This window comes from Mobula hypostoma, unplaced genomic scaffold, assembly GCF_963921235.1.
Source record: "Mobula hypostoma unplaced genomic scaffold, sMobHyp1.1 scaffold_95, whole genome shotgun sequence".
NCBI lineage: Eukaryota > Metazoa > Chordata > Chondrichthyes > Myliobatiformes > Myliobatidae > Mobula > Mobula hypostoma.
Window position 1 is genome coordinate 46358 of NW_026948255.1, and position 27092 is coordinate 73449.

The following is a 27092-nucleotide window of genomic DNA, read 5'->3' on the forward strand; positions in this document are numbered from 1 at the left end:
TCCCAGGGCCAGATGGTCTGCATCCCAGAATGCTAAAGGAAGTAACCCAAGAAATAGTGGATGAAATAGTGATAATTTTTCAAAACTCTTTAGATTCTGGACTAGTTCCTGAGGATTGGAGAGTGGCTAATGTAACCCTGCTTTTTAAAAAAGGAGGAAGAGAGAAACCGGGGAATTATAGACCGGTTAGCCTGACATCAGTGGTGGGGAAAATGCTAGAGTCAGTTATCAAAGATGTGATAACAGCACATTTGGAAAGCGGAGAAATCATCGGACAAAGTCAGCATGGATTTGTGAAAGGAAAATCATGTCTGACGAATCTCATAGAATTTTTTGAGGATGTAACTGGTAGAGTGGATAGGGGAGAACCAGTGGATGTGGTATATTTGGATTTTCAAAAGGCTTTTGACAAGGTCCCACACAGGAGATTAGTGTGCAAACTTAAAGTACACGGTATTGGGGGTAAGGTATTGATGTGGATAGAGAATTGGTTGGCAGACAGGAAGCAAAGAGTGGGAATAAACGGGACCTTTTCAGAATGGCAGGCAGTGACTAGTGGGGTACCACAAGTCTCTGTGCTGGGACCCCAGTTGTTTACAATATATATTAATGACTTAGATGAGGGAATTAAATGCAGCATCTCCAAGTTCGCGGATGACACGAAGCTGGGTGGCAGTGTTAGCTGTGAGGAGGATGCTAAGAGGATGCAGGGTGACTTGGATAGGTTAGATGAGTGGGCAAATTCATGGCAGATACAATTTAATGTGGATAAATGTGAGGATATCCAGTTTGGTGGCAAAAACAGGAAAACAGATTATTATCTGAATGGTGGCCGATTAGGAAAAGGGGAGGTGCAACGAGACCTGGGTGTCATTATACACCAGTCATTGAAAGTGGGCATGCAGGTACAGCAGGCAGTGAAAAAGGCGAATGGTATGCTGGCATTTATAGCGAGATGATTCGAGTACAGGAGCAGGCAGGTACTACTGCAGTTGTACAAGGCCTTGGTGAGACCACACCTGGAGTATTGTGTGCAGTTTTGGTCCCCTAATCTGAGGAAAGACATTCTTGCCATACTGGGAGTACAAAGAAGGTTCACCAGATTGATTCCTGGGATGGCAGGACTTTCATATGATATAAGACTGGATCGGCTAGGCTTATGCTCGTTGGAATTTAGAAGATTGAGGGGGGATCTTATTGAAACGTATAAAATCTTAAAGGGATTGGACAGGCTAGATGCAGGACGATTGTTCCCGATGTTGGGGAAGTCCAGAACGAGGGGTCACAGTTTGAGGATAAAGGGGAAGCCTTTTAGGACCGAGATTAGGAAAAACTTCTTCACACAGAGAGTGGTGAATCTGTGGAATTCTCTGTCACAGGAAACAGTTGAGGCCGGTTCGTTGGCTATATTTAAGAGGAAGTTAGATATGGCCCTTGTGGCTAAAGGGATCAGCGAGTATGGAGGGAAGGCTGGGGCGGGGTTCTGAGTTGGATGATCAGCCATGATCATACTGAATGGCGGTGCAGGCTCGAAGGGCCGAATGGCCTACTCCTGCACCTATTTTCTATGTTTCTATGTATCGCTGAGAGGTAGGAGGAGACCGCTCGGCCCGTCGGTTTGATGCCGGTTCCCCTGGGAGGGAGAGGGGGATTTTATTGAAAGGATGAAGACGGTGAGAGAGGGGGTGGACAGGATGTTTGTCCCGGTGGGGACAGGAGGGGCTCATCTGTGGAAATGTCTGAGCCCACGGTAGTGGCGATTCACCACATTGGGGGGCAAACACCGGCAGACTGTTGCCCTGCAAGCGGGGCCAATGGTCCGGACAAAGTGACAATTATTTGTGTTTTGTTGAGATTGCACCGGGAATATGGTGTAAAATCCCACTCCCCACACTAACACGGGTTATACAGACCAAAGAACAAACTGCCGGAGGAACTCAGTGGGTCGGGCAGCATCTGTGGTGGGAAATGGACCGTCAACATTTTGGGCCGAGACCCTCCCTCTGGACTGAGAGTGGACGGGAAATAGTCAGAGAAAAGAGGTGAGGGGTGGGGATGGGGCAAGAGCTGGGGAGTGAGAGGTGGATCCAGGTGAGGGGGAGGTGGGAAGGTGGAAATAGTGACGGGTGGGAGGTGAGTGGTTGGGGCAACACGGGGCTGCAGAAGATGGAAATTAATTCCATAGAGGGTTAACAAAGAGGTTAGAGAGTATTTGTTACAGAGAGTGCAATGAAGATTCACCAGACTGATCCCTGGAGTGGTGGGGTCATCATATGAAGGAAGATCAAATGTGATAACCCTTTCATTTAGAGCAGGGGTAACCTTTTTAGCAGCGCAGACCGGCAGACCGGTTTATTATTGACAATATTCTTGCGGACCGGCCAACCGGAGGGGTGGGGGGGGGGAGTAGGGTTGCCAACGGACAAGAGTAGCAGTCAAATACATGGTGTTTACCCTGAGAAAGACTACAATGACCTTGAAGCCTTGAGCAGGCACCAGTGCGCATGCGTGCACGTGCCGATTTTTTTTCTACAAATCGTTTTTGGCAATTCTGCTCCGGGGGGGGGGCGGGAGGTGTTAATCACGACCGGAATATAGGTGATAAGCGGCTAATACACTCAATTTCGTTTCTAAAAGGGTTTATCTAATGAATTTAATATTAAACACACAGCACATATTTTCCTTGCATGAATATAGAAACATAGAAACATAGAAAATAGGTGCAGGAGTAGGCCATTCGGCCCCTCGAGCCTGCACCGCCATTTATTATGATCATGGCTGATCATCCAACTCAGAACCCAGCCTTCCCTCCATACCCCCTGACCCCTGTAGCCACAAGGGCCATATCTAACTCCCTCTTAAATATAACAAATGAACTGGCCTCAACAGTTTGCTGTGGCAGAGAATTCCACAGATTCACCACTCTCTGTGTGAAGAAGTTTTTCCTAATCTCGGTCCTAAAAGGCTTCCCCTCTATCCTCAAACTGTGACCCCTCGTTCTGGACCTCCCCAACATCGGGAACAATCTTCCTGCATCTAGCCTGTCCAATCCCTTTAGGATCTTATACGTTTCAATCAGATCCCCCCTCAATCTTCTAAATTCCAACGAGTACAAGCCCAGTTCATCCAGTCTTTCTTCATATGAAAGACCTGCCATCCCAGGAATCAATCTGGTGAACCTTCTTTGTACTCCCTCTATGGCAAAGATGTCTTTCCTCAGATTAGGGGACCAAAACTGCACACAATACTCCAGGTGTGCTCTCACCAAGGCCTTGTACAACTGCAGTAGTACCTCCCTGCTCCTGTACTCGAATCCTCTCGCTATAAATGCCAGCATACCGTTCGCCTTTTTCACCGCCTGCTGTACCTGCATGCCCACTTTCAATGACTGGTGTATAATGACACCCAGGTCTCGTTGCACCTCCCCTTTTCCTAATCGGCCACCATTCAGATAATAATCTGTTTTCCTATTTTTGCCACCAAAGTGGATAACTTCACATTTATCCACATTAAATTGCATCTGCCATGAGTTTGCCCACTCACCCAACCTATCCAAGTCACCCTGCATCCTCTTAGCATCCTCCTCACTGCTAACACTGCCACCCAGCTTCGTGTCATCCGCAAACTTGGAGATGCTTCATTTAATTCCCTCATCCAAGTCATTAATATAGTGATAAGTCAATTATCAGGGGAGTACAGGGGAGCTTGAAGTAAGTGTTGAACGAACTTTCAGTAGAAGTGGTAGAGGCAGGTTTGATAATTATCATTTAAAGAACAATTGGATAGGTAAATGGACAGGAAAGGAATGGAGGGTTATGGGCTGAGTGCAGGTCGGTGGGACAAGGTGAGAGTAGCATTCGGCACGGACTATAAGGGCAGAGATCACCTGTTTCTGTGCTGTAATTGTTATATGGTTATATAAGTCACTTATAACTCAATAGCATCATAACATTTTAAGTAACGTTTGGATATTAAGCACACCCCGCATATTAGTCAGAGTCATACTTTATTAATTCCGGGGGAAATTGGTTTTCGTTACAGTTGCTCCATAAATAATAAATAGTAATAGAACCATAAATAGTTAAATAGTAATATGTAAATTATGCCAGTAAATTATGAAATAAGTCCAGGACCAGCCTATCGGCTCAGGGTGTCTGACCTTCCAAGGGAGGAGTTGTAAAGTTTGATGGCCACAGGCAGGAATGACTTCCTATGACGCTCTGTGTTGCATCTCGGTGGAATGAGTCTCTGGCGGAATGTACTCCTGTGCCCAACCAGTACATTATGTAGTGGATGGGAGACATTGACCAAGATGGCATGCAACTTAGACAGCATCCCCTTTTCAGACACCACCGTCAGAGAGTCCAGTTCCATTCCCACAACATCACTGGCCTTACGAATGAGTTTGTTGATTCTGTTGGTGTCTGCTACCCTCAGCCTGCTGCCCCAGCACACAACAGCAACCATGATAGCACTGGCCACCACAGACTCATAGAACATCCTCAGTATTGTCCGGCAGATGTTAAAGGACCTCAGTCTCCTCAGGAAATAGAGACGGCTCTGACCCTTCTTGTAGACAGCCTCAGTGTTCTTTGACCAGTCCAGTTTATTGTTAGTTCGTATCCCCAGGTATTTGTAATCCTCCACCATGTCCACACTGACCCCCTGGATGGAAACAGGGGTCGCTGGTACCTTAGTTCTCCTCAGGTCTACCACCAGCTCCTTAGTCTTTTTCACATCAAGCTGCAGATAATTCTGCTCACACCATGTGACAAAGTTTCCTGCCATAGCCCTGTACTCAGCCTCATCTCCCTTGCTGATGCATCCAACTATGGCAGAGTCATCCAAAAACTTCTGAAGATGACAAGACTCTGTGCAGTAGTTGAAGTCCGAGGTGTAAGTGTTGAAGAGAAAAGGAGACAAGACAGTCCCCCGTGGAGCCCCAGTGCTGCTGATCACTCTGTTGGACACACGGTGTTGTAAGCACACTTACTGTGGTCTGCCAGTCAGGTAATCAAGAATCCATGACACCAGGAAAGCATCCACCTGCATCGCTGTCAGCTTCTCCCCCAGCAGAGCAGGGCGGATGGTGTTGAACGCACTGGAGAAGTCAAAAAACATGACCCTCACAGTGCTCGCTGGCTTGTCCAGGTGGGCGCAGACATGGTTCAGCAGGAAGACGATGGCATCCTCAACTCCTAGTCGGGGCTGGTAGGCGAACTGGAGGGGATCTAAGTGTGGCCTGACCATAGGCTGGAGCAGCTCCAGAACAAGTCTCTCCAGGGTCTTCATGATGTGGGAGGTCAATACCACCGGTCTGTAGTCATTGAGACCGCTGGGGTGCGGCGTCTTCGGCACAGGGACGAGGCAAGACGTCCTCCACAGTACAGGAACCCTCCAGAGCCTCAGGCTCATGTTGAATACATGACGAAGTACTCCACATAGCTGAGGGGCACAGGCTTTGAGCACCCTGGTACTGACACCATCAGGTCCTGCAGCCTTGCTTGGGTTGAGACGTTTCAGCTGTCTTCTCACCTGTTCAGCTGTGAAGCCCACCGTAGTGGTTTTGTGTGGGGAAGGGGTATAGTCATGAGAACAGGGTGGGGGACTGTGAGGAGGGGTAGGAGGGGAGAGTGGAATATGTGTTGGTTGGGGGCCGACAACAGATGGCTCATGTTGGGGATGGGCAGGGGTCACAATGTCAAATCTGTTAAAGAACAGGTTAAGTTCGTTGGCCCTGTCCACACTGCCTTCCGCTCCTCTGTTGCTGGTTTGCCGGAACCCAGTGATGGTCCTCATCCCCCTCCAGACCTCTCTCATGTTGTTCCTCTTATGAATATATAAAATCATTGCAACACACCAATATTACTGAATCAGTGGGAGCCCTGGGCTTGTTTCCCTGCAACAAGACGGTGCCATCGAGGGGTGATGGGAGACAGTGATACTCAAAGGAGGTTCCTTATGTCCAGTCTATTCTGCAATTTAGTTTTCATTGCATTCATTGCAGAGATATGTTGCAAATGGAATCAATGTTTTCAGTGCTTTCTTGGCTATTAGGATATTCAGCCTTGACTTTGATCCAGAATGCTGGCAGAGGTGTTATGTCAAACATACTTTTCAGCTCGCCGTCATTTGCAAGCTCGAAGAGTTGATCTCCTTCCCGCGCTGACATGGTTGACGTGAGGGTAATATCCTCACGTGCATTCAAGTTCAACAGTGGGCGTGACAGGGAATGCAGCTGACTCATATTTCCAAATCATGTTGTTTCCTCGCAGCCCGGTAGCGCATGCTTTGCGGCCCAGTACTGGTCCGCGGCCCGGTGGTTGGGGACCGCTGATTAGAGAATGGAGGACTGAGAGGTGAACACATTGAAATGCACAGCATCATTACAGACATCCCACCTCTCCTGGAAGTTCCGGGAGTCTCCCGCATATTGATCGTGGCTCCTTGACGCCCAGAAATTATATACAATATCCCGGAAATTGATTTTATTGAGAGGGGGAGCGAGCATCCTGATTGGTCTCTCTTCATGCTAAGAGTGGTGGAAACAATATGATTAGGCGGTATGAGTCCGCTGCACCTTTCCTCATTTCCTGTCACGCCCACTGTTGAACTCGAACGCACGCGAGGTCATTACCCGCGCGTCATCCATGTCAGCGGGGGAAGATCAACTCCTCGAGCTTGCAAATGATGGCGGGCTGAAAAGTATGTTTGATGTAACATCTTTGCTGGCATTCTGGATCAAAGTCAGGGCTGAATATCCTGAGATAGTCACGAAAGCACTGAAAACATTGCTTCCATTTCCAAAATATATCTCTGTGAAGCAGGGTTTTCTGTAATGAAAACTAAATTGTGGAATACACTGGACATAAGGAACCCCCTTCGAGTATCACGCTCTCCCATCACCCCTCCATGGGACCGTCTTGTTGCAGGGAAACAAGCCCAGGGCTCCCACTGATTCAGCGATATTGGTGTGTTGCAATGATTTTATATGTTCACACGAGGAAAATAAGCGCTGTTTAATATCCAAACGTTACTTAAAATGTTATGATGCTATTGACTTATAATTGATTTATCACTCTATTAATGCGAGGAAAATATGCTCTGTGTATTTAATATTAAATTCGTTAGATAACCCCTTTTAGTAACGAAATTGAGTGTATTAGCCACTTATAAGTGACTTATGGTTGACTTATCACCTATATTCTGGTGGTGATTAACACCACATCCCCTCCCCAGTCGGCCGGTCCACAAGAATATTGTCAATATTAAACCAGTCCGTGGTACAGAAAAGGTTGGGGACCCCTGCTAAGTCGACCTATCAGTTTTCTCCGTGGGTGGGCTTCACAGTCGACCTCAAAAATAATGACAATGTTGCTCACTGCACTGTTTGCAACAGTGACTTTTCTATTGCCCATGGTGGGCCAAAATGTGAAAGACATGTTGAGGTGAGTTTAACAGGTGTCATTTGTTCATTAGCATAGCCAACGTTATTTAAACTACACAAACACGAGGAAATCTGCAGATGCTGGAATTTCAAGCAACACACACAGGCTGGCTCCTGAGGAGCTACACTATTGATGTCCTACGTGATGAGGCCGAACTCCTTGTAGACTTGCTTAAAGTTGTAATAGAATAAACATAATAATATAATATAAGTACATATTTTAATGTCACATTTTCTGCATATACCCAACTTGGTTTACAGATTAGACAAGATGATTAAACAAAGTATTACATACACCCTTGGAGATCGACAGGGGGCAGGGGGGGGGGACGGAGTAGATATTGGGTTGCAGGGGGCGGGGATGCTACCTCCCTGAAATGAGTTTTGCAGGGTGGGATGTCTGCCGTTATCGGTTGAACCAGGGATCCTAGTCTCTGAGAAAGGGGGTGGACTGTCCGGGACTGAGATGAGGGGAAATGTCTCCACTCTGAGGGTGGTGAATGTCTGTAAATCCCCACCACAGAGGGCGGTGAAGACTCAGTGATCATCCTCACATAAAACAGAGGCCGGCAGATGTGTGGAGACCGGAGGGATCGAGGAAATGAGGATCGGGCAGAAACATGTGGCTGAGAGGGGAGAGCAGTCACCATCTTGTTGATAGTTAGAGGGGCTGAATGAGCTGTTTCTCACTTGGTGTTTCAGTGTTCCAGTCCAGTGAGGCCGGAGGAATGTAAATAGAAATGAGTGTTTATAAACACAGACTGATTTGAATGAAACCTGCACATTTCCTGTTTGGGTCTGAATTGAGTGATTAGATCAGACGAGACGCAACTTTATTGTCATTGTGCCGACTCCAGATACAAAGCCAATGAAACGCAGTTGGCGTCTGTCCTGGGGTCAGGACTGTCACGTGACGGCTCTGCCCATTTACCTGGTCGGAAGACACGTCACCTGCCAATCAAGATCTGACCCCACCCCGCCCATCAATGCTCACCTCACCATTGGCCCCTTTAATTAGCCTTGTACTTGGCCTCGGGCAATTGGTCTTTGTAATCAGCTTAACCCTGCTGGCACCGAGCCATTGGCTTCCCTGTGAATCACCTGGGCTGGACCTTCCAGTCCTATAAAGGAGCCCACGGGTGCGTGACCCTCTCTCTTTTTTGCTACCTCCGAGGGACCACCCTGCTGTCTGTGAGTTGTGCTTTCAATAGGGTTGGGAGTGTGGATATTGTCCATAAGCAGAAGAGGTGTGCCTGCATAGAGTGAAGGGGGGTTGTATATGTCTGTGTGTACTTTGTCCCCACGCGATTTAATGTGATTTATTGCTGATCCGACTACTGTAAATGGTGCGCGTGTTGCTTCTGTTGCCATTTTCCCCTGTTTGCCTCCTGTAAATAAAATCCTTCACTACCCAGACTGTGAGCCCAGAGCCCTTGACTTTGAGACCTGCAGAATCTGTTTCCTGACTTACAATAATTGGCGCTAGTGGGGAAAGTGTTCTGGAACAGGGACAGAAAAGCCAGTACAGGCACCGAGCATAGGATTCCCGGGTGGACCGACGAGAGAGGGATTTGAGCGCTGGCGGACCACGGTAAACCGGTGGTCTGGTCCGAGCAGTTGGACCCACGTGGCGAGCACCTGGCCGCGGGGCTGCTCCGGCTGTGGGATGAGCGGCCCCCAACATGAACCTCTCTCTTCAAGACGCGAGCGCCCCGGGGAGCCTCTCTGACCAACAAAGCATCAACAACGCCCCACGGGCGCCGGAGCCGGAGATTAGGGAAGGCTCTACCCTGTGGGATCGGTTGGTGACCGCCGTGAGGGTCCGGTACCCCACCCTCCTGGAGTGGGATCTACACCGGCGCCCGCAATGGGGTACGGTCAGTGAGGGCCCCCGGACTGTTAGAGAGTGGGCGCTGGTCAGCGGCATCTACCAGGGAGCCTGCGACCGTAATTTTTTAGCAAACACCCGGGTGACCGGTGCCCTAACAGGATACCCGGTCACCACCGCGCACCCCGATCCTGCCTCTCATGGCACCAGCTAACGGGAGGACCGTGCGGGATGCCATCACCGTCCTGGAAGGGCTTGAATAGATGCAGCGGGGGGCACCCACCCTGATCCGTAGGGCAGAGGCAAGGGCTGGAGACGCAACCCCTGCCCGTTTTACGCGCAGGCAGCTGTACATGGACATGGATCCCCAACCCTGACCTCTACACCCTGTGGAAGGAGCTTTGTAGCGGTGGGGTGGTGGGCAACTGGTCGATTGCACCCATTCGTTATCATCGCTGTGTGTGTTATGTTGTGTCTGCCCAATTATTAAGAGCACGTCTGCCTATCTTTAGTCACAAAAAGCGTTAACCTTAGAAATAGTTAGTGTAAGACTTCCATTAAGATGTATTCCTTTCCTTTTCACTGTTAACGCTTGGCGAGTGGCGTGGCTACCGAGGGTGGACTGTACTGGAGGGGTCGTGACTGTCACGTGACAACATTGCCCACTCCTGGTCAGAAGACACGCCCCCTGCCAATCAAGGATTGACCCCTCCTCGCCCATCACTGCACACCGAACCACTGGCCTCTTTAATTAGCCTTGGATATGGCCTCGGGTAATTGGCCTTTGTAATCAGCTTTACGGTACGTCCACACTACGCCGGATAATTTTGAAAACGAAGCTTTTTCTCTTCGTTTTTTCCCCCGTCCACACTGAGCCGGCGTTTTCAGCCCCCGAAAACGGAGATTTTCGAAAACACTCTCCAGAGTGAATAAATCTGATAAACGCTTAATATCCGGCGTAGTGTGTACGGGGTAAACGGAGAGATTTAAAAACGTTGTCGTGACAACACCACAACAACAATGTTTTTTTCTGCTTCTGCTTGGTACTGCGCAAGCTGTTATAACGCGCAGCCGGTGTGAACGGCGTGGGAGCTAAATTGTAAAGTGAGCGTTTTTGACTATTTAAAAACGCTGTCATGACGAGCCGGAACAGATGTTCGTTGTTTTCTTGAACGCCACCACCTAACAATTTCAGAACAGACGGACGAGACTGAAGCCATACGGGTTAGAAATGTACTCACCAAATACTTTGACCCATAGCTTACTGAATAAATAAGTATTCTCACTTCGCCCTGTTTTCTGTCCTTGCTTGTATGAAGGTAGTTTACCTATTTATGCAAGTACTTCTCTGACAATAAATGTGTAACATTGTATGGAAATAACGCTGATGCAGACGTTTTATACATTTAACAAGGTGCTTTATTAATGCAACAGCGTTAGTCAGTTTTTCAATGTTCGTCGTCAGCTGGGTCATACTGTCCGTGAACTCCCCGTTGGTTGTCTTCATACGCTCCAGTATTTGTTTTTTTTATACAAGTTTTAAGTCCTGCGCGAGAGCCAAGAGCAATTCCTTTCAAGTTTCTCTAGTCTGTAACTGGACAAACGCGCACAAAGTTCACCGTTTCCTCTTCGCTTGTTTTCTGTGTGTCCTGCGCATGCCCAGTAGGAGGAGATTCACCCAAATATCCGTCTCATGTGGACGGAGATATTTTGAAAAACGCTTAGTGTGGACGCCTGTTGTTTTTACTCGAAACCGGCGTTTTCAAAATTATCCGGCGTAGTGTAGACGTAGCCTCAGTCTGCCGGCACCGAGCCGTTAGCGTTCCTGTGAATTACCTGGGCCGGGCACTTCAGCTTTCCTGCATTAAAAGGGCGCTCCGTGTGCTGAACGCTCTCTTTGCCATTTCTGAGGGACCACTCTGCTTCATTTTAGGCTGAGAACCGTGGAACATCGCTGGAGAAAATTGTTGGTAAGGTGTGCATTGAATAGGGTGTTAGTGATTGTCCCTGATAGCATTGAGCCGTGCCTGTACAGTGAAGGGGCTCGAGCATCGTATTGACTTTTCCCTTGGATGTGTGTGTACTTTATTCCCACGTTCGTTATTAATTGTCTGCGTGTGATTTACTGCCGATCCGACTGCTGTAAATTGTGTGCGTGTTGTTTCTGTTGCCTTTGAGACCTGAAGAATCCGTTTCCTCGCTTGTTTCTTCCATGTGGTGGTCAAGAGGCTCCTAAATATTCTGTAAATAAACTGCTTTACCCACGCAAGCCTATGTGTGTAGCCTGCAAAAAGTACGAGGCAGAAACAGGAAATACGCCCGATAGACCGCATGCGGATAACACAATTCTACTGTTTATTTGTTGTTAGTCTCCCCGAGGGGAGGTGCACCGTTCCCGGAGGCACTGCAATACCGGGTCGATGCGCGGAGTGGACGGAGCAAGCCCCTATTCCATCTCCCTGTTCCAAAAATCAATTTAATATATGGTCCCCAGATAGGGGACGTATCAGATATTAAACTGATAAGAACAGATTTTTTTTTTTATTTCAAAATATACTTTATTCAAAAATAAATATATACAATAAACCATTCAATAACTTTTCATCCTTTACATACGTTTGCATTATACACAGTACATATCCGTATTTATACCACATCATTTCATTGTTGAGGGGTATACTCCCCGCCCTCCGACCCCTCCCACTCCCACGGGTGGAGAAACCTATACTGTGGTCCTTCCCCACCGGGCCCTTGCGGTGGCTGCACCAAGTTTCAGTGCATCCCTCAGCACGTACTCCTGCAGTCGAGAATGTGCCAGTCGGCAGCATTCTCCCACGGACATCTCCATGTGCTGGTAGATCATCAAGTTACGGGCCGACCAAATAGCATCTTTCACCGAGTTGATGATCTGCCAGCAGCACCGGACGTTGGTCTCCGTGTGTGTCCCCGGGAACAGCCCGTAGATCAGAGAGTCCTCTGTTACGCAGCTGCTGGGGATAAACCGTGACACTAGCCCATCCATCCTCCTCCACACCCTCTTTGCGAACTGGCAGTGTGCAAAGAGGTGGGTCACAGACTCCTCCTCACTGCAGTCCTCCCGTGGGCAGTGAGGTGCGGAGACGACGTTCCGGGCGTACAGGAGGGCTCTGACTGGGAGGGCCCCTCTCACCGCCAGCCAGGCGAGGTCTTGGTAAGAACAGATTTTTTTTTTTTTTATTTCAAAATATACTTTATTCAAAAATAAATATATACAATAAACCATTCAATAACTTTTCATCCTTTACATACGTTTGCATTATACACAGTACATATCCGTATTTATACCACATCATTTCATTGTTGAGGGGTATACTCCCCGCCCTCCGACCCCTCCCACTCTGATCTTAGCCAAAAGGCCGAGAAGCGATACCCACAATTGTCCGGACCCTTTCGGATCCTGCTGGTCTTCCCTCTATTAAGTTGGACCGACTGTCTACAGGACACCGATTTATCCTACTTCTCTCCAACGTTTGAAGTAGGTTTGGTGTAATTTCTCTCAATCTTTGACATACATCGTATTTTACCCCCTTGTCGCGAAATCCCTCTCGGAATACAGCTGATTATGTAAAATAGCTGATATTGCACCAACCAAATGAGAGAGGCGGCCCCGGTTTGTATGCAAACTCCTCTCGGCTGATAGTCCTGTCGAACTGTTCCGCCCGCCCTCTCTAGCGTCTGATGTCATTGCAAGCGTGATGACGTTTACGGAAGTGTTGCAGCGAGAGAAGCAAAGTTTGGGCCGGGTCGTTCGGCGGGCCTGACGGGGCAGGTGATTGGGGAGGGGGGACCTCTGGAAACGGGAGGAGTGTGGCTAGGAACATCGGATGGAAGCGATGGCTGGGGACTGCGAAGAAGGGGAGGGTTGTAAATAGGGGGAGTGAGGCCGTGTGATGAGGGATGATGGGTGGGTGGAGAGGGACGGGGTAGAGTCGGACGAAAGGGAGGGGGTAGGGTTGCAACTCGCACAATATTTAAATGTGAGCTGGCATGTGGCAAATAACGGCACAGCAGTCAATGGATTATTTCCACAGAGAAAGCGTCCGGCTGGACTTCAGCTTTTTGACCAGAGCTGGTTCCGTTAAGAAATCGGTGATAATCGGGGGAGAATGTGGGTACACTGCAGTGACCTCTACTTCCCTGACCTCCCGAGGCTTTTCTGCCAAATGTCACTAGCCAAATACTGGAAGTAATTATGAATATTCCGTATTTGCCTAAATTTGTGCGGCTCCATACAGCATTTAACAGCATACCCCAACCTATGGCTTGTATCACTTACTGCATCTCCAGGGAGAAAAAAAAGATGGAAATCTGGGGAAAAGAGGCATAAAATACCGAAAAGGATTCGGTGGTAATGCAGCATTCTGTAGAGAATGAAGCAGTTAATGATTCAGATGTGATGTGATTCTTAATCAGAGATCTTTCATCAATTCTAAGGAAGAGCCATTAACCTGACACATTTGCTCTGTTTCTCTGCAGAATGCTGAATGAAGTGACAAGTATCCCCGGCACTTATTTTCATTGAAAAGTTATTGCCATTCCGTCGTTGTGGTGGCTGGGTCGAAATCCTGGAACGCCAACGCCATCCCCATCAGGAGTGCAGAGATCCTTAACCAGAAGAAGTGCAGTTGTTCCGGATGCATTCACTGTCACTTCCTTTGCGGCAATGGTGGATGTGCCGTAAAATCTGGCATTGGTAATGAAGTGTGGATTCTGAAAAGTCAATAACTGAAGACAGCATTATAGACTGCTACAGCACAGTGCAGGTCGTTCGGGCTAACCACTCCCTCCTAAATCACCCTCTACTTTTCTAAAATCTATGTGCCTATCTAAAAATCCCTTTCATGTCCCCAATGTATCTGCCTTTACCACCACCCTGGCAGTCAGTGTGTTCCACGCACCACTCTCTGTGCTTAAAAACAATCTTACACCTGATGTCCCCCTGTACTTTTCTCCGGTCACCTTAAAGTGATGCCCTCTCGTATCAGCCATTTCTGCACTGGGAGGAAAGGTCTCTGGCTGTCCTTCTTGCGAGCCTTCAAGTGTAACTGAAGATGACTTCAGCTTGTGATGATGCGTTCCCCTTTTCAGCATCATGCGTGATTGTGCAGGATGATGGCAGTTCCATTTATGCAAGATTGGGATCTGCTGCAGACTTTGGGTGAAGGAGCATATGGTGAGTAAGTCATGCACTTCAAAAAATAATTCTTAAAAACTAATTTGGTAGATTAGCAATAGCACTCATTTAAGGAGGTATTTCTTAACTGGCAACCAAAGTCTGGAGAAAGAAATGCCCCACGAGAAGGGTGCACCATCTGTGGAGAATTCCCAAGGAAGTTAGGGTGATATAACTTTGAAATAACATGCGTTATAATGAGGATTAATTAATTGATGGTAGGCAAGAGGACTGGGAAAGTTTAAAACTACAAGGTATGCCACAAAAATTGTAAAGAATGTGGGACATAATGCTTTATGTATTATGAACCAGCAGCAATAGATATGAAAATGAGTCAGGCTTTATAAACAAACAACAAAATTTATGAATCTCTGCTCAAAAACATAGAAAAGTAAACAAACGATGAACATAACTGGAAGTTAACAGTTAGGTGGCAATATCTAACAAACAGTCAAACTTAGAAACAGTCCTCATTCAAGCACAGTCTTAAAGCGGTAAATTCAAAAGTCCAAGTGATTTATATTACCATTAAGGACAGACTACCCCGAAACAACAATTCCTTCGAAGAAATGACAAATCTGTCAATCACAGCGGAGAGATGCCTTGTCAGATGAAATCACAAAGAAATAAAGTCTCCTAAAGTAACTGACCTTTTGGCTGGAGGGTGGTCACTGCACAAACCTTCCCGACCTTGCAGGGGTTTAACTCGAACGTGCATGCCACAATTTCCCGAAAGAAGATACAAAAAGTTCGATCACTCCCAAATCGCTGAACAACATTAACTTTACCCAATCCTTTGGGTTCGGATAACACTGGTAATGTCTTCACTCTCCGATACCAGACTGTGAGGGAAAATAAACATGTAACAAACAAAACCGGTGACGTCCAGCACAACAGCCGACCGGCAACAGTGTGGTTGAACCATTAAATAACAACAAGAACTGTGTCACAGTGACGGCTTTTCTTTTATACCATGCCATCACGTGACATTACATCACTCCACTGTCACAAGACCATTCCGTCATCCCACTCACAAGACCATTCCGTCATCCCACTCACAAGACCATTCCGTCCTCCCACTCACAAGACCATTCCATCATCCCACTCACAAGACCATTCCGTCATCCCACTCACAAGACCATTCCATCCTCCCACTCACAAGACCATTCCATCCTCCCACTGTCACAAGACCATTCCATCCTCCCACTGTCACAAGACCATTCCGTCATCCCACTCACAAGACCATTCCGTCATCCCACTCACAAGACCATTCCGTCATCCCACTCACAAGACCATTCCGTCATCCCACTCACAAGACCATTCCGTCATCCCACTCACAAGACCATTCCGTCATCCCACTCACAAGACCATTCCGTCCTCCCACTCACAAGACCATTCCATCCTCCCACTGTCACAAGACCATTCCATCATCCCACTCACAAGACCATTCCGTCATCCCACTGTCACAAGACCATTCCGTCCTCCCACTCACAAGACCATTCCGTCCTCCCACTCACAAGACCATTCCATCATCCCACTCACAAGACCATTCCATCATCCCACTGTCACAAGACCATTCCGTCCTCCCACTGTCACAAGACCATTCCGTCCTCCCACTCACAAGACCATTCCGTCCTCCCACTCACAAGACCATTCCATCATCCCACTGTCACAAGACCATTCCGTCCTCCCACTGTCACAAGACCATTCCGTCCTCCCACTCACAAGACCATTCCGTCCTCCCACTCACAAGACCATTCCATCATCCCACTCACAAGACCATTCCATCATCCCACTGTCACAAGACCATTCCGTCCTCCCACTGTCACAAGACCATTCCGTCCTCCCACTCACAAGACCATTCCGTCCTCCCACTCACAAGACCATTCCGTCATCCCACTCACAAGACCATTCCATCATCCCACTGTCACAAGACCATTCCGTCCTCCCACTGTCACAAGACCATTCCGTCCTCCCACTCACAAGACCATTCCGTCCTCCCACTCACAAGACCATTCCATCATCCCACTGTCACAAGACCATTCCGTCCTCCCACTGTCACAAGACCATTCCGTCCTCCCACTCACAAGACCATTCCGTCCTCCCACTCACAAGACCATTCCATCATCCCACTCACAAGACCATTCCATCATCCCACTGTCACAAGACCATTCCGTCCTCCCACTGTCACAAGACCATTCCGTCCTCCCACTGTCACAAGACCATTCCGTCCTCCCACTGTCACAAGACCATTCCATCATCCCACTGTCACAAGACCATTCCGTCCTCCCACTGTCACAAGACCATTCCGTCATCCCACTGTCACAAGACCATTCCATCATCCCACTCACAAGACCTTACTGTGGCGTGTAACAGTAGGAGTATTTGATGGGTCTGGAGCTGTGCTCAGTGGAGTTCAGGGGGACGGTGGGGGTGGTGGGGGGATGTATGGTTAAGTAAACCTACCGAATGCTGAAAAGCCTGGATACAGAGGACGTGGAGAGGATGTTTCCATTAGATGGAAAGTCTGTGATCTGACAGCACAGTCTCAGAATGAAGATGCTTACCTTTGAACCTGAGAAAATTATTTTGGGTGGAATTTGTTGCCGCAGAGGTTGGTTGAGGCTGCCATTTTGGTAATTTTATGCCAGCGATAAATATAATCATGATTGCTAAGTAGCTTCAGGGTTACAAGAGGAAGGCAGGAATATGGTGTTGGAATAAAAATCAGTCATGCTTGAGTGGTGGGGCAGACCAGATGGATCGAATCACCTAATTCTGTTCCTGTGTCTTATGTCTTACCATGACTGAATGATGGCTCCTTCTTATCCCATATCGTTTTGTGACGTGTGAGGGACAATAAAAGATTGTTCACTGAAATCATTATATTTGCGTTCAATGTTTAAATTTCAGTGAGTTTTGTTCTTAGTAACATTAAGCAGAAATGTTTGGTTCTCAATTTTATTGTTAATGTGCTTCATTATCTTTCATGTTAAAGTTAGACCTGCGGTGAGAGATTTATTGGAAGAAAAACCCCAACTGGAAGCAAACCACGACTGAAGACGAGGGAACAGCAACAAGTGAACCAGCCCGAGGATTGAGAGCATCAACTGGAGAGAACCCATCTGACTCGGAGAATCCAGTGATTCAGTCAGGAGAAAGTTTGGTGAGTCTCATTTACTCAAACACTGGTCCTTTAGACATTACATACCTGTACAAAGGAAGGTAGGAAATAGTTGGAGTGAGACTGAATGTGCCCAGAAGAAGTTATGCCTCTGTCAGACCCAGTTGCAATCATTCCAGGTCTGATATTGTGCTTCCAGCAGCCCAGCCCTTTAAAACCACTCCCATTCTGTGGAAGTGGAATCTGGATAAAGTCACTCAGAGACCGTATAAGTACAAACTCTTTATTCCAAGCACCCAGGGCTTACTCAGTTAGTCGCTCAAACAGGAACAGTCTATGACTGTTCCGACCCAATCCACTAACTGACTAACAATTCCCCTTACACCACAGATATATCCGTCCAGATACCCCCCACACAAGACAGGCTGGAGCCAAAGTTATTTACTACATGACAGCCCCGAAAGACAAATTACAAAATAGTCATAATAGCTTTCACACACAAAACAGACTGAAGTTGTCCTATCTCTACGCATGAGTGCACAAGGAGATAAGCATCCTGAAACCCCAGCTAGTGACCCTCAAGAAGAAATATGGCTCAGCTTTGTGCAGTTTTGGTCCCCTAATCTGAGGAAAGACATCCTTGCCATAGAGGGAGTACAAAGAAGGTTCACCAGATTGATTCCTGGGATGGCAGGACTTTCATATGAAGAAAGACTGGATGAACTGGGCTTGTACTCATTGGAATTTAGAAGATTGAGGGGGGATCTGATTGAAACGTATAAGATCCTAAAGGGATTGGACAGGCTAGATGCAGGAAGATTGTTCCCGATGTTGGGGAAGTCCAGAACGAGGGGTCACAGTTTGAGGATAGAGGGGAAGCCTTTTAGAACCGAGATTAGGAAAAACTTCTTCACACAGAGAGTGGTGAATCTGTGGAATTTTCTGCCACAGCAAACTGTTGAGGCCAGTTCATTGGCTATATTTAAGAGGGAGTTAGATATGGCCCTTGTGGCTACGGGGGTCAGGGGGTATGGAGGGAAGGCTGGGGCGGGGTTCTGAGTTGGATGATCAGCCATGATCATACTGAATGGCAGTGCAGGCATGAAGGGCCGAATGGCCTACTCCTGCACCTATTTTCTATGTTTCTATGTTTCTAGCATGTCTCAGCACATCTAGAAACACAGAAACATAGAAAATAGGTGCAGGTGTAGGCCATTCGGCCCTTCATGCCTGCACTGCCATTCAGTATGATCATGGCTGATCATCCAACTCAGAACCCTGCCCCAGCCTTCCCTCCATACCCCCTGACCCCTGTAGCCACAAGGGCCATATCTAACTCCCTCTTAAATATAGCCAATGAACTGGCCTCAACTGTTTCCTGTGGCAGAGAATTCCACAGGTTCACCACTCTCTGTGTGAAGAAGTTTTTCCTAATCTCGGTCCTAAAAGGCTTCCCCTCTATCCTCAAACTGTGACCCCCTCGTTCTGGACTTCCCCAACATCGGGAACAATCTTCCTGCATCTAGCCTGTCCAATCCCTTTAGGATCTTATACGTTTCAATCAGATCCCCCCTCAATCTTCTAAATTCCAACCAGTACAAGCCCAGTTCATCCAGTCTTTCTTCATATGAAAGTCCTGCCATCCCAGGAATCAATCTGGTGAACCTTCTTTGTACTCCTTCAATGGCAAGGATGTCTTTCCTCAGATTAGGGGACCAAAACTGCACAAAATACTCCAGGTGTGGTCTCACCAAGGCCTTGTACAACTGCAGTAGTACCTCCCTGCTCCTGTAATCGAATCTTCTTGCTATAAATGCCAGCATACCATTCGCCTTTTTCACCGCCTGCTGTACCTGCATGCCCACTTTCAATGACTGGTGTATAATGACACCCAGGTCTCGTTGGACCTCCCCTTTTCCTAATCAGCCACCATTCAGATAATAATCTGTTTTCCTGTTCTTGCCACCAAACTGGATAACCTCACATTTATCCACATTAAATTGCATCTGCCATGAATTTGCCCACTCACCTAACCTATCGAAGTCACCCTGCATCCTCTTAGCATCCTCCTCACAGCTAACACTGCCGCCCAGCTTCGTGTCATCTGCAAACTTGGAGATGCTGCATTTAATTCCCTCAGCCAAGTCATTAATATATATTGTAAAGAACTGGGGTCCCAGCATTGAGCCTTGCGGTACCCCACTAGTCACTGCCTGCCATTCTGAAAAAGTCCCGTTTATTCCCACTCTTTGCTTCCTGTCTGTCAACTAATTCTCTATCCACATCAATACCGTACCCCCAATACCGTGTGCTTTAAGTTTGCACACTAATCTTCTGTGTGGGACCTTGTCAAAAGCCTTTTGAAAATCCAAATATACCACATCCACTGGTTCTCTCCTATCCACTCTACTAGTTACATCCTCAAAAAAATTATGAGATTCATCAGACATGATTTTCCTTTCACAAATCCATGCTGACTTTGTCCGATGATTTCACCACTTTCCAAATGTGCTGTTATCACATCTTTGATTACTGACTCCAGCAGTTTTCCCACCACTGATTTCAGGCTAACCGGTCTATAATTCCCTGGTTTCTCTCTCGCTCCTTTTTTAAAAAGCAGAGTTACATTAGACACCCTTCAATCCTCAGGAACTAGTCCAGAAACTAAAGAGTTTTGAAAAATTATCACTATTTCTTCCAGTATTTCTTGGGCTACTTCCTTTAGCACTCTGGGATGCAGACCATCTGGCCCTGGGGATTTATCTGCCTTTAATCCCTTCAATTTACCTAACACCTCTTCCCTACTAACCTGTATTTCCCTCAGATCCTCCATCTCCCTGGACCCTCGGTCCCCTACTATTTCCGGAAGATTATTTATGTCCTCCTTAGTGAAGACAGAACCAAAGTAGTTATTCAATTGGTCTGTCATGTTCATCATCAGCAGTTTCTTTCATGAAAACAGGCTGCTATTGTTAACCCTTTTACATACTTTATCATTCCCTCCGTTTGATCATTACATGATTGACTCATCAGTGGGTAAAAACAGCATACATCAGTAACTATAACAATGATATGTACAACTATTAGGCCATAATGCAATATCATGCCCCACATATTACCGAACAGGCCTTCGAAGACCACCATTTTGACCCTTCGTTGAACCCATGTAAATCCTGCCCTACTTTCTTGATGCTGTCAATCTCCTTGGCAGTGTGATCGGAGAGGGATGTAATGTTAGTAGACTCATCAGGGATATAGGTGCAGCATTCTGTGTCAATAATAGCACAGGTTCACCCTTTATCAGCTGGAATAAAATCTAAAGCCATACGATTCTGTAGGGCTGTTTGCCGGATTGCAATCATTTCAGTGGATATTTCTGTTACTTGGGCCTGTGTTTCTGTCAGGGCCCCTGCAGTATTGTGACCAGCTTCTCAAGTGCTGTAGCCAAATTGATTATCTCTCGTGAATTCCTGGCTACTCCATAGGAGAGAAAAGTGATCATCCAAAATCGCTCAGTCTCAGTTATTCCTCTCCGCTGCTGGGCACCTGCAAGTATGGCCAGGATGCATGTTTCCCAGTATAGGAAGTTCTGTTTGGTGGGGGCCTGAGATACCGTCCCTCAAAACACTGACAGCCACAGTCATCTCTGACTGGACACAGTTCCTCACCTCACTTCCCTGGGTGTTATTTGAGAAAGCCCAGGCTGAGAGTTCCTCACTCTGGTTCAGCGGGATTACTGACATTGGAATCATAGTTTTACCATGCTGGGGAATTTCGGTACAAACCCAGCCGGCCCGCAGTTTAATCCCTTACTCACTCTTCCTTCAGTTAGTCCTGACAAAGGGTCTCGGCCTGAAACGTCGACTGCACCTCTTCCTAGAGATGCTGCCTGGCCTGCTGCGTTCACCAGCAACTTTTGTGTGTGTTGCTTGAATTTCCAGCATCTGCAGAATTCCTGTTGTAGGCCCCCAGTTCTACCTGTTTGGCATAGGTGTGACAGAGAGACAGAAAGGTGTTAACATGGGATCCCCCGGATGCTGGAGTGAGCCCTCTCAAAGTCATAAACATAAACACCACTATCAACCAATACATTTTCCTTTAGTCCGAGAGAGTCCTTCTACTCAGTTCCTTCAGTAACATGTTTGTTGTCTGTTTGATGTATCCACCGAGATTGCCCCTTCAGTTTCACAGCCGTGGGAGTGGTCAGTAACACCTGATATGGTCCTCTCCACCGAGGTCTGAGTTTCCCTCAATCCCAGTTCTTGATCAGGACAAAATTCCCAGGTTCTATGGTGGGATAGTCACTCCTCTCTGTGGGGTAGTTCTCTTCCTTGTAAGCCTGTTGTACCTGTGAATGTAATGCTTGGAGAATTTTGGTTAGTTGGCATATATATTTCCCCATCTCTTCTCCTGGCGTATGCATATCCAATTTTGTTGGTAGACTTTCTGAGAGCAATGGTACACAAAGTCTTGCTCCCCAGGGTGTCCTCATGGGCCGTCCATAAATGATTTCAGCTGGTGACAACCCTGTTTTCCCCCTGTGGGGTAACCCTCATGTGGAATAGGGCTAACGGTAGGATCTTCAACCAAGTGAGTCCAGTCTTTGCTGTTAATTCGGCCAATTTCCTTGCCTTTGGTTCTCTCCACTATGCCAGCAGCCTGTGGGTGGTGTACACACTGGAACTGGTGCTTGATAACTAGTTCATTACATACCTCTTTGTTTATTTTCACCACAAAGTGTGGTCCATTGTCAGAACGCAGCATCTCTGGCAGGCCATACCTGGGAATTATTTCCTGTAATATACCTTCACAACAGTCATAGCAGCATTACTGGTAGTTGGAATAGCTTCAATCCATCCACTAAACACCTCGATAATAACTAAGCAGTATCTATAGCAATGTACTCTGGGCAATTCAATAAAATCAACTTGTAGACATGAAAAATGTTCACCTGGCAAGGGAGTAGTACCCAGTGTCCAGGGTGAAATCCTGGCCACTGGGAGATCCTGCTTTCTCTGGCGGACAGAGCGTAGGTGTTCAGCAAAACGATCACACTTTCAGCCACACATTTTAATTCCACATTCCATTCCCATTCTGATATGTCTATCCACGGTCTCCTCTACTGTAAAGATGAAGCCGCACTCAGGTTAGAGGAACAAGACCTTATATTCCGTCTGGGTAGCCTCCAACCTGATGGCATGAATATTGACTTCTCAAACTTACGCTAATGCCCCACCTCCCCCTCGTACCCCATCCGTTATTTATTTATATACACACATTCTTTCTCTCACTCTCCTTTTTCTCCCTCTGTCCCTCTGACTATACCCCTTGTCCATCCTCTGGGTTTCCCCCCCCCACCTTGTCTTTCTCCCTGTGCCTCCTGTTCCATGATCGTCTCACATCCCTTTTGCCAAACACCTGTCCAGCTCTTGGCTCCATCCCTCCCCCTCCTGTCTTCTCCTGTCATTTTGTATCTCCCCCTCCCCCTCCCACTTTCAAATCTCTTACTAACTCTTCCTTCAGTTAGTCCTGACGAAGGGTCTCGGCCTGAAACGTCGACTGTACCTCTTCCTTGAGATGCTGCCTGGCCTGCTGCGTTCACCAGCAACTTTGATGTGTGTTGCTTGAATTTCCAGCATCTATAGAATTCCTCATGTTTACAATATATAATGTTATCGTCTAACAAGGGTACAATGTATAATGTTATCAGCTCTCAGTGTATCTGTCTACAAGCCGCAGAGAAATGCTAATGAGCCTGCCTTAGCTAACCGCTGAAGACAGAGATTACTTCAATTCAAAAAATCCTATTCAGTCCCAATTATTCTTTTAGCCAGTGGTTAAAACATAGGTTCAAAATTAATTTTTTATATATCCTCAATTCCTCTGGAGGGTTCAGGGGAAATATTTACGTCTAATATAGAAACTGGTGTTACCTGTGTGTATTGTGGCGATGCAAAAGTTGCTGGAGAATTTATAAGTGGGAAGAAGTGGAGTGATATTTGGAAATCTGACTTGTTAAAGCATAATTTAGCAAGCAAACCACATATGGACAATGTGCAAAAGGTCTGGTGAGAAAATCCTTCATTACTCATTACAGGCCTGCTGCATAGGTTGTGTGAGAGTGCAGCTGAACTTGATCGAATACAGAGATCAAAGTTCTTATCGACAGTGATTTGCCAGCTGTTCAAATGAATACCTCTCTATATAAAATTCACTGTGTACATGTCGTCACTGGGTTAAAAAATGCACAGTACAAGATTTATGTGCACACTGGTAATTACAAATTAGAGGGGACATTGGTGGGAAGGTGGGGAGACCTCCAGTGTCCCTGTCGCCCCCACCTACAAGATGTGCATCCAACTGCAGCTTGTAACCCTGCACTTTAAGGAGTTGAACTTGAAATGGATGAATTCCTGATCATCCAGGAGTTGGAGGGTGTGATAGATATGACATGACGAGAGGTGAGTTACACCCAAGGTGCAGGACACAGGAAACTGGGTGAGAGTCAGGAAGGGGAATGAGGTTAAATAGCCATCGCAGAGTACTCTTGATGCTATCCTGCACAACAACAGGTGGACCACTTTAGAAAATGTTGGGGGGGATTACCTGGCAGAGGAAAGTCAAAGGGGTAACAGGGGATTCATTAGTTAGGGGAACAGAACAAGAGGGGACTAATATCCTAGTGCAGGGGTAAGACTTGCTCGTGCTATTTTGGGGGGAGAGGTGACGTGGTTGAAATAAGTTGTAGGGGGAATGGGAGCCCAAATGACTGAACAGATACTGGAGAAGGTGATTTGAATTGAATTGACATTATTACATACATCCTTCATATACATGAGGAGTAGAAATCTTTACGTCACGTCTCTGTCTAAATGTGCAATGTGTAATTTATAGTCATTTATAATGAATAGTTTGTACATAGGGCAGTCAATATAACACAGAAATGCAATTGTATCAGCATGAATTAATCAGTCTGATGGCCTGGTGGAAGATGATGTCCCCGGAGCCTGTTGGTCCTTTTGCTGTGGTACCGTTTCCTGGATGGGAGCAGCAGGAACAGTTTGTGTTTGTGGTGAATTGGGTCCCCAATATCCTTTGGGCCCTTTTTACACAACTCTCTCTGTAAATGTGCTGAATAGTGGGAAGTTCACATCTACAGATGTGCTGGGCTGTCCGCACCACTCTCTGCAGGGTCTTGTGATTAAGGGAAGTACAGTTCCCATACCAGGCAGTGATGCAGCCAGTCAGGATGCTCTCAGTTGTGTCTCTGTAGAAAGTTCTGAGGATTTGGGGCCCCATCTCAAACTTCTTCAACCATCTGAGGTGAAAGAGGTACTGTTGTGCTTTCTTCACAACACAGCCAGTATGTACAGAGCATGTGAGATCCTTGGTGATATTTATGCCTAGTAGCTTAAAGCTGTTCACCCTCTCAACCCCAGATCGATTGACGTCAATAGGGGTTAGCCTGTCTCCATTCCTCCTGTGGCCACAATCAGCTCCTTTGTTTTTGTGACAATGAGGGAGAGGTTGTTTTCTTGACACCAGTCAGATGTTGTTCAGACCTCAGATGGAGTCAGCAATCAAATGATTGAGCATGGTGCGATGAATGTGCTGAGCTGAGTATATCACAATGCAAGAAGCTTCGTAGAAAAGCCAGATGAGCTCAGGACAGGGAATTTTGATATTGTAGCCATTATTGGGACTTGGTTGCACCCAACAGTCTGACGGATTTAGAGGAACAAATTTGTAGAGAGATCGCAGACCATGCCATGAACCAAAAGTTGATTCAGTAACTGATTTTAACTTTCCATATATTGACTGGGACTCATGTTCTGTAAAAGGACTAGATGGGGTAGAGTTTGTCAAGTGTGCCCTTAATCAGTACATAGAATTCCCGACGTAGAAGTGTACAATAAGCTGTTAGGAAATGATCCAGGGCTGGAGACAAAAATCAGTGATCATAATGCCATAAGATTCAAAGTAAATATGGAAAAAGAGAGGTCTGGACCATGGGTTGAGATTCTAAATTGGACAAAGGTCAATTTTGATGGTATCAGAAAGGATCTGACAAGTGTGGTTTGGGACAGGCTGTTTTCTGGCAAAGGAGTACTTGGTAAGTGGGAGGCCTTCAGAAGTGAAAGTTTGAGGGTGTAGAGTTTGTATGAGCCTACAAAAATAAAAGTTGAAAGGTAACTGGTGCAGGGAACCTTGGTTTTCAAGAGATATTGAGACTCCGGATATTTTGTTCCTCTAAATGCCTCAGACTGTTGGGTGCTACCAAGACTCATTAATGACTACAATATCATAATTCCACCCCTGAGCTCATCTGACTTTTTTTTAGTTGTCTTCAGTAGGTTTCTGAAAGTTTCCCAATAGTTTTTGTTCTTTTGTTTGCCCTCTCTTTGGCTTTTATGTTGGCTTTGGTTTCCTCATTTCAGACACGGTTGTGTCCTCCTGCCTTTCCAATGCTTCCACTTCTTTGGGATGTATCAATCATTCAGCTCCTGAATTGCTCCCAGAAACTCCAGCCATTGCTGCTCCGTTGTCACTCCTACCTTTTCCCTTCCGAACAAGTTTGGCCAACTTCTCTGTCATAGAACCATGGAGAAGTTCAGTAAGGAAACAGGCTATTTGGCCCATCTAGTCAATGCCAAAAAAAAAAACCATTTAAGCTGTCTAATGCACCAATCTGCACCGGGACCATCACCCTCCATACTCCTACCATCCAGACCCCCATCTGAACTTCTTTGAAATGGTGAAGCTGAGCTCATATTCACTACTTGTGCTGGCATCTCATTCCACACTCTCATGACCATTTCAGTAAACAGCTTTTCCACATGTTCCCGTTAAATTTTCACCTTCCCCACTTACCCATGACCTCTGGTTGTCATCCCACCCAACCTCCGTGGAAAAAGCTGCTTGCATTTACCCTATCTATACCCTCATAATTTTGTATACTTCGAACAAATCCTCAAAGCCATGTATAATTTCATTGTTTATGTTTGGAGCCTTTTTTAGGTGTATAAGATGATGAGGGGCATTGATCATGTGGATAGTCAGAGTTTTTTTTCCCAGGACTGAAATGGCTAACACGAGGGGGCATGGTTTTAAGGTGCTTGGAAACAGATACCGAGGGGATGTCAGGGGTAAGTTTTTTACACAGAGAGTGGTGGGTGTGTGGAATGCATTGCCGGCTATTTGTGTGAGAGTGTTTCAGTTACTGTGGGGCCAGGAACCCATGCAGCTCAGTGAAAACAGGGAATGATACCAATGGAGAGAGTCAGACTGAGCCAGGTCACAGATTGGAGATGGCAGAAATGCCCCATTCATTCAGGAAGAGCATCAGAATTTGATGGTCATTCCAGATGACCAGCACTGTGCCCATTTAGAAGATGATTTCTCTCCCTAACTTGGGTTGAACCTCTCAGTAACAGTGTGATGTCAGTTCACACCTTGACAAATCAAGTGATCTCATCTGAAA

At 46.7% G+C, this 27092-nt stretch overlaps 1 long non-coding RNA gene and 1 other non-coding gene across 3 annotated transcripts in view; one reads left to right on the forward strand and one right to left on the reverse strand.

Annotated features, from left to right (window-relative positions):
- Nucleotides 1-27092, forward strand: part of LOC134342220 (uncharacterized) — a 58184-nt gene that overhangs the window by 18164 nt on the left and 12928 nt on the right. For both annotated transcript variants that reach the window (XR_010016983.1, XR_010016982.1), the window contains exons 4-5: nucleotides 13791-14487; nucleotides 17486-17653. This is a non-coding gene — a long non-coding RNA (uncharacterized LOC134342220). The remainder of the gene's footprint in view (nucleotides 1-13790; nucleotides 14488-17485; nucleotides 17654-27092) is intronic.
- On the reverse strand, nucleotides 11655-11849 carry LOC134342224 (U2 spliceosomal RNA). The gene has a single exon (XR_010016985.1). It is a non-coding gene; the product is annotated as a U2 spliceosomal RNA (small nuclear RNA).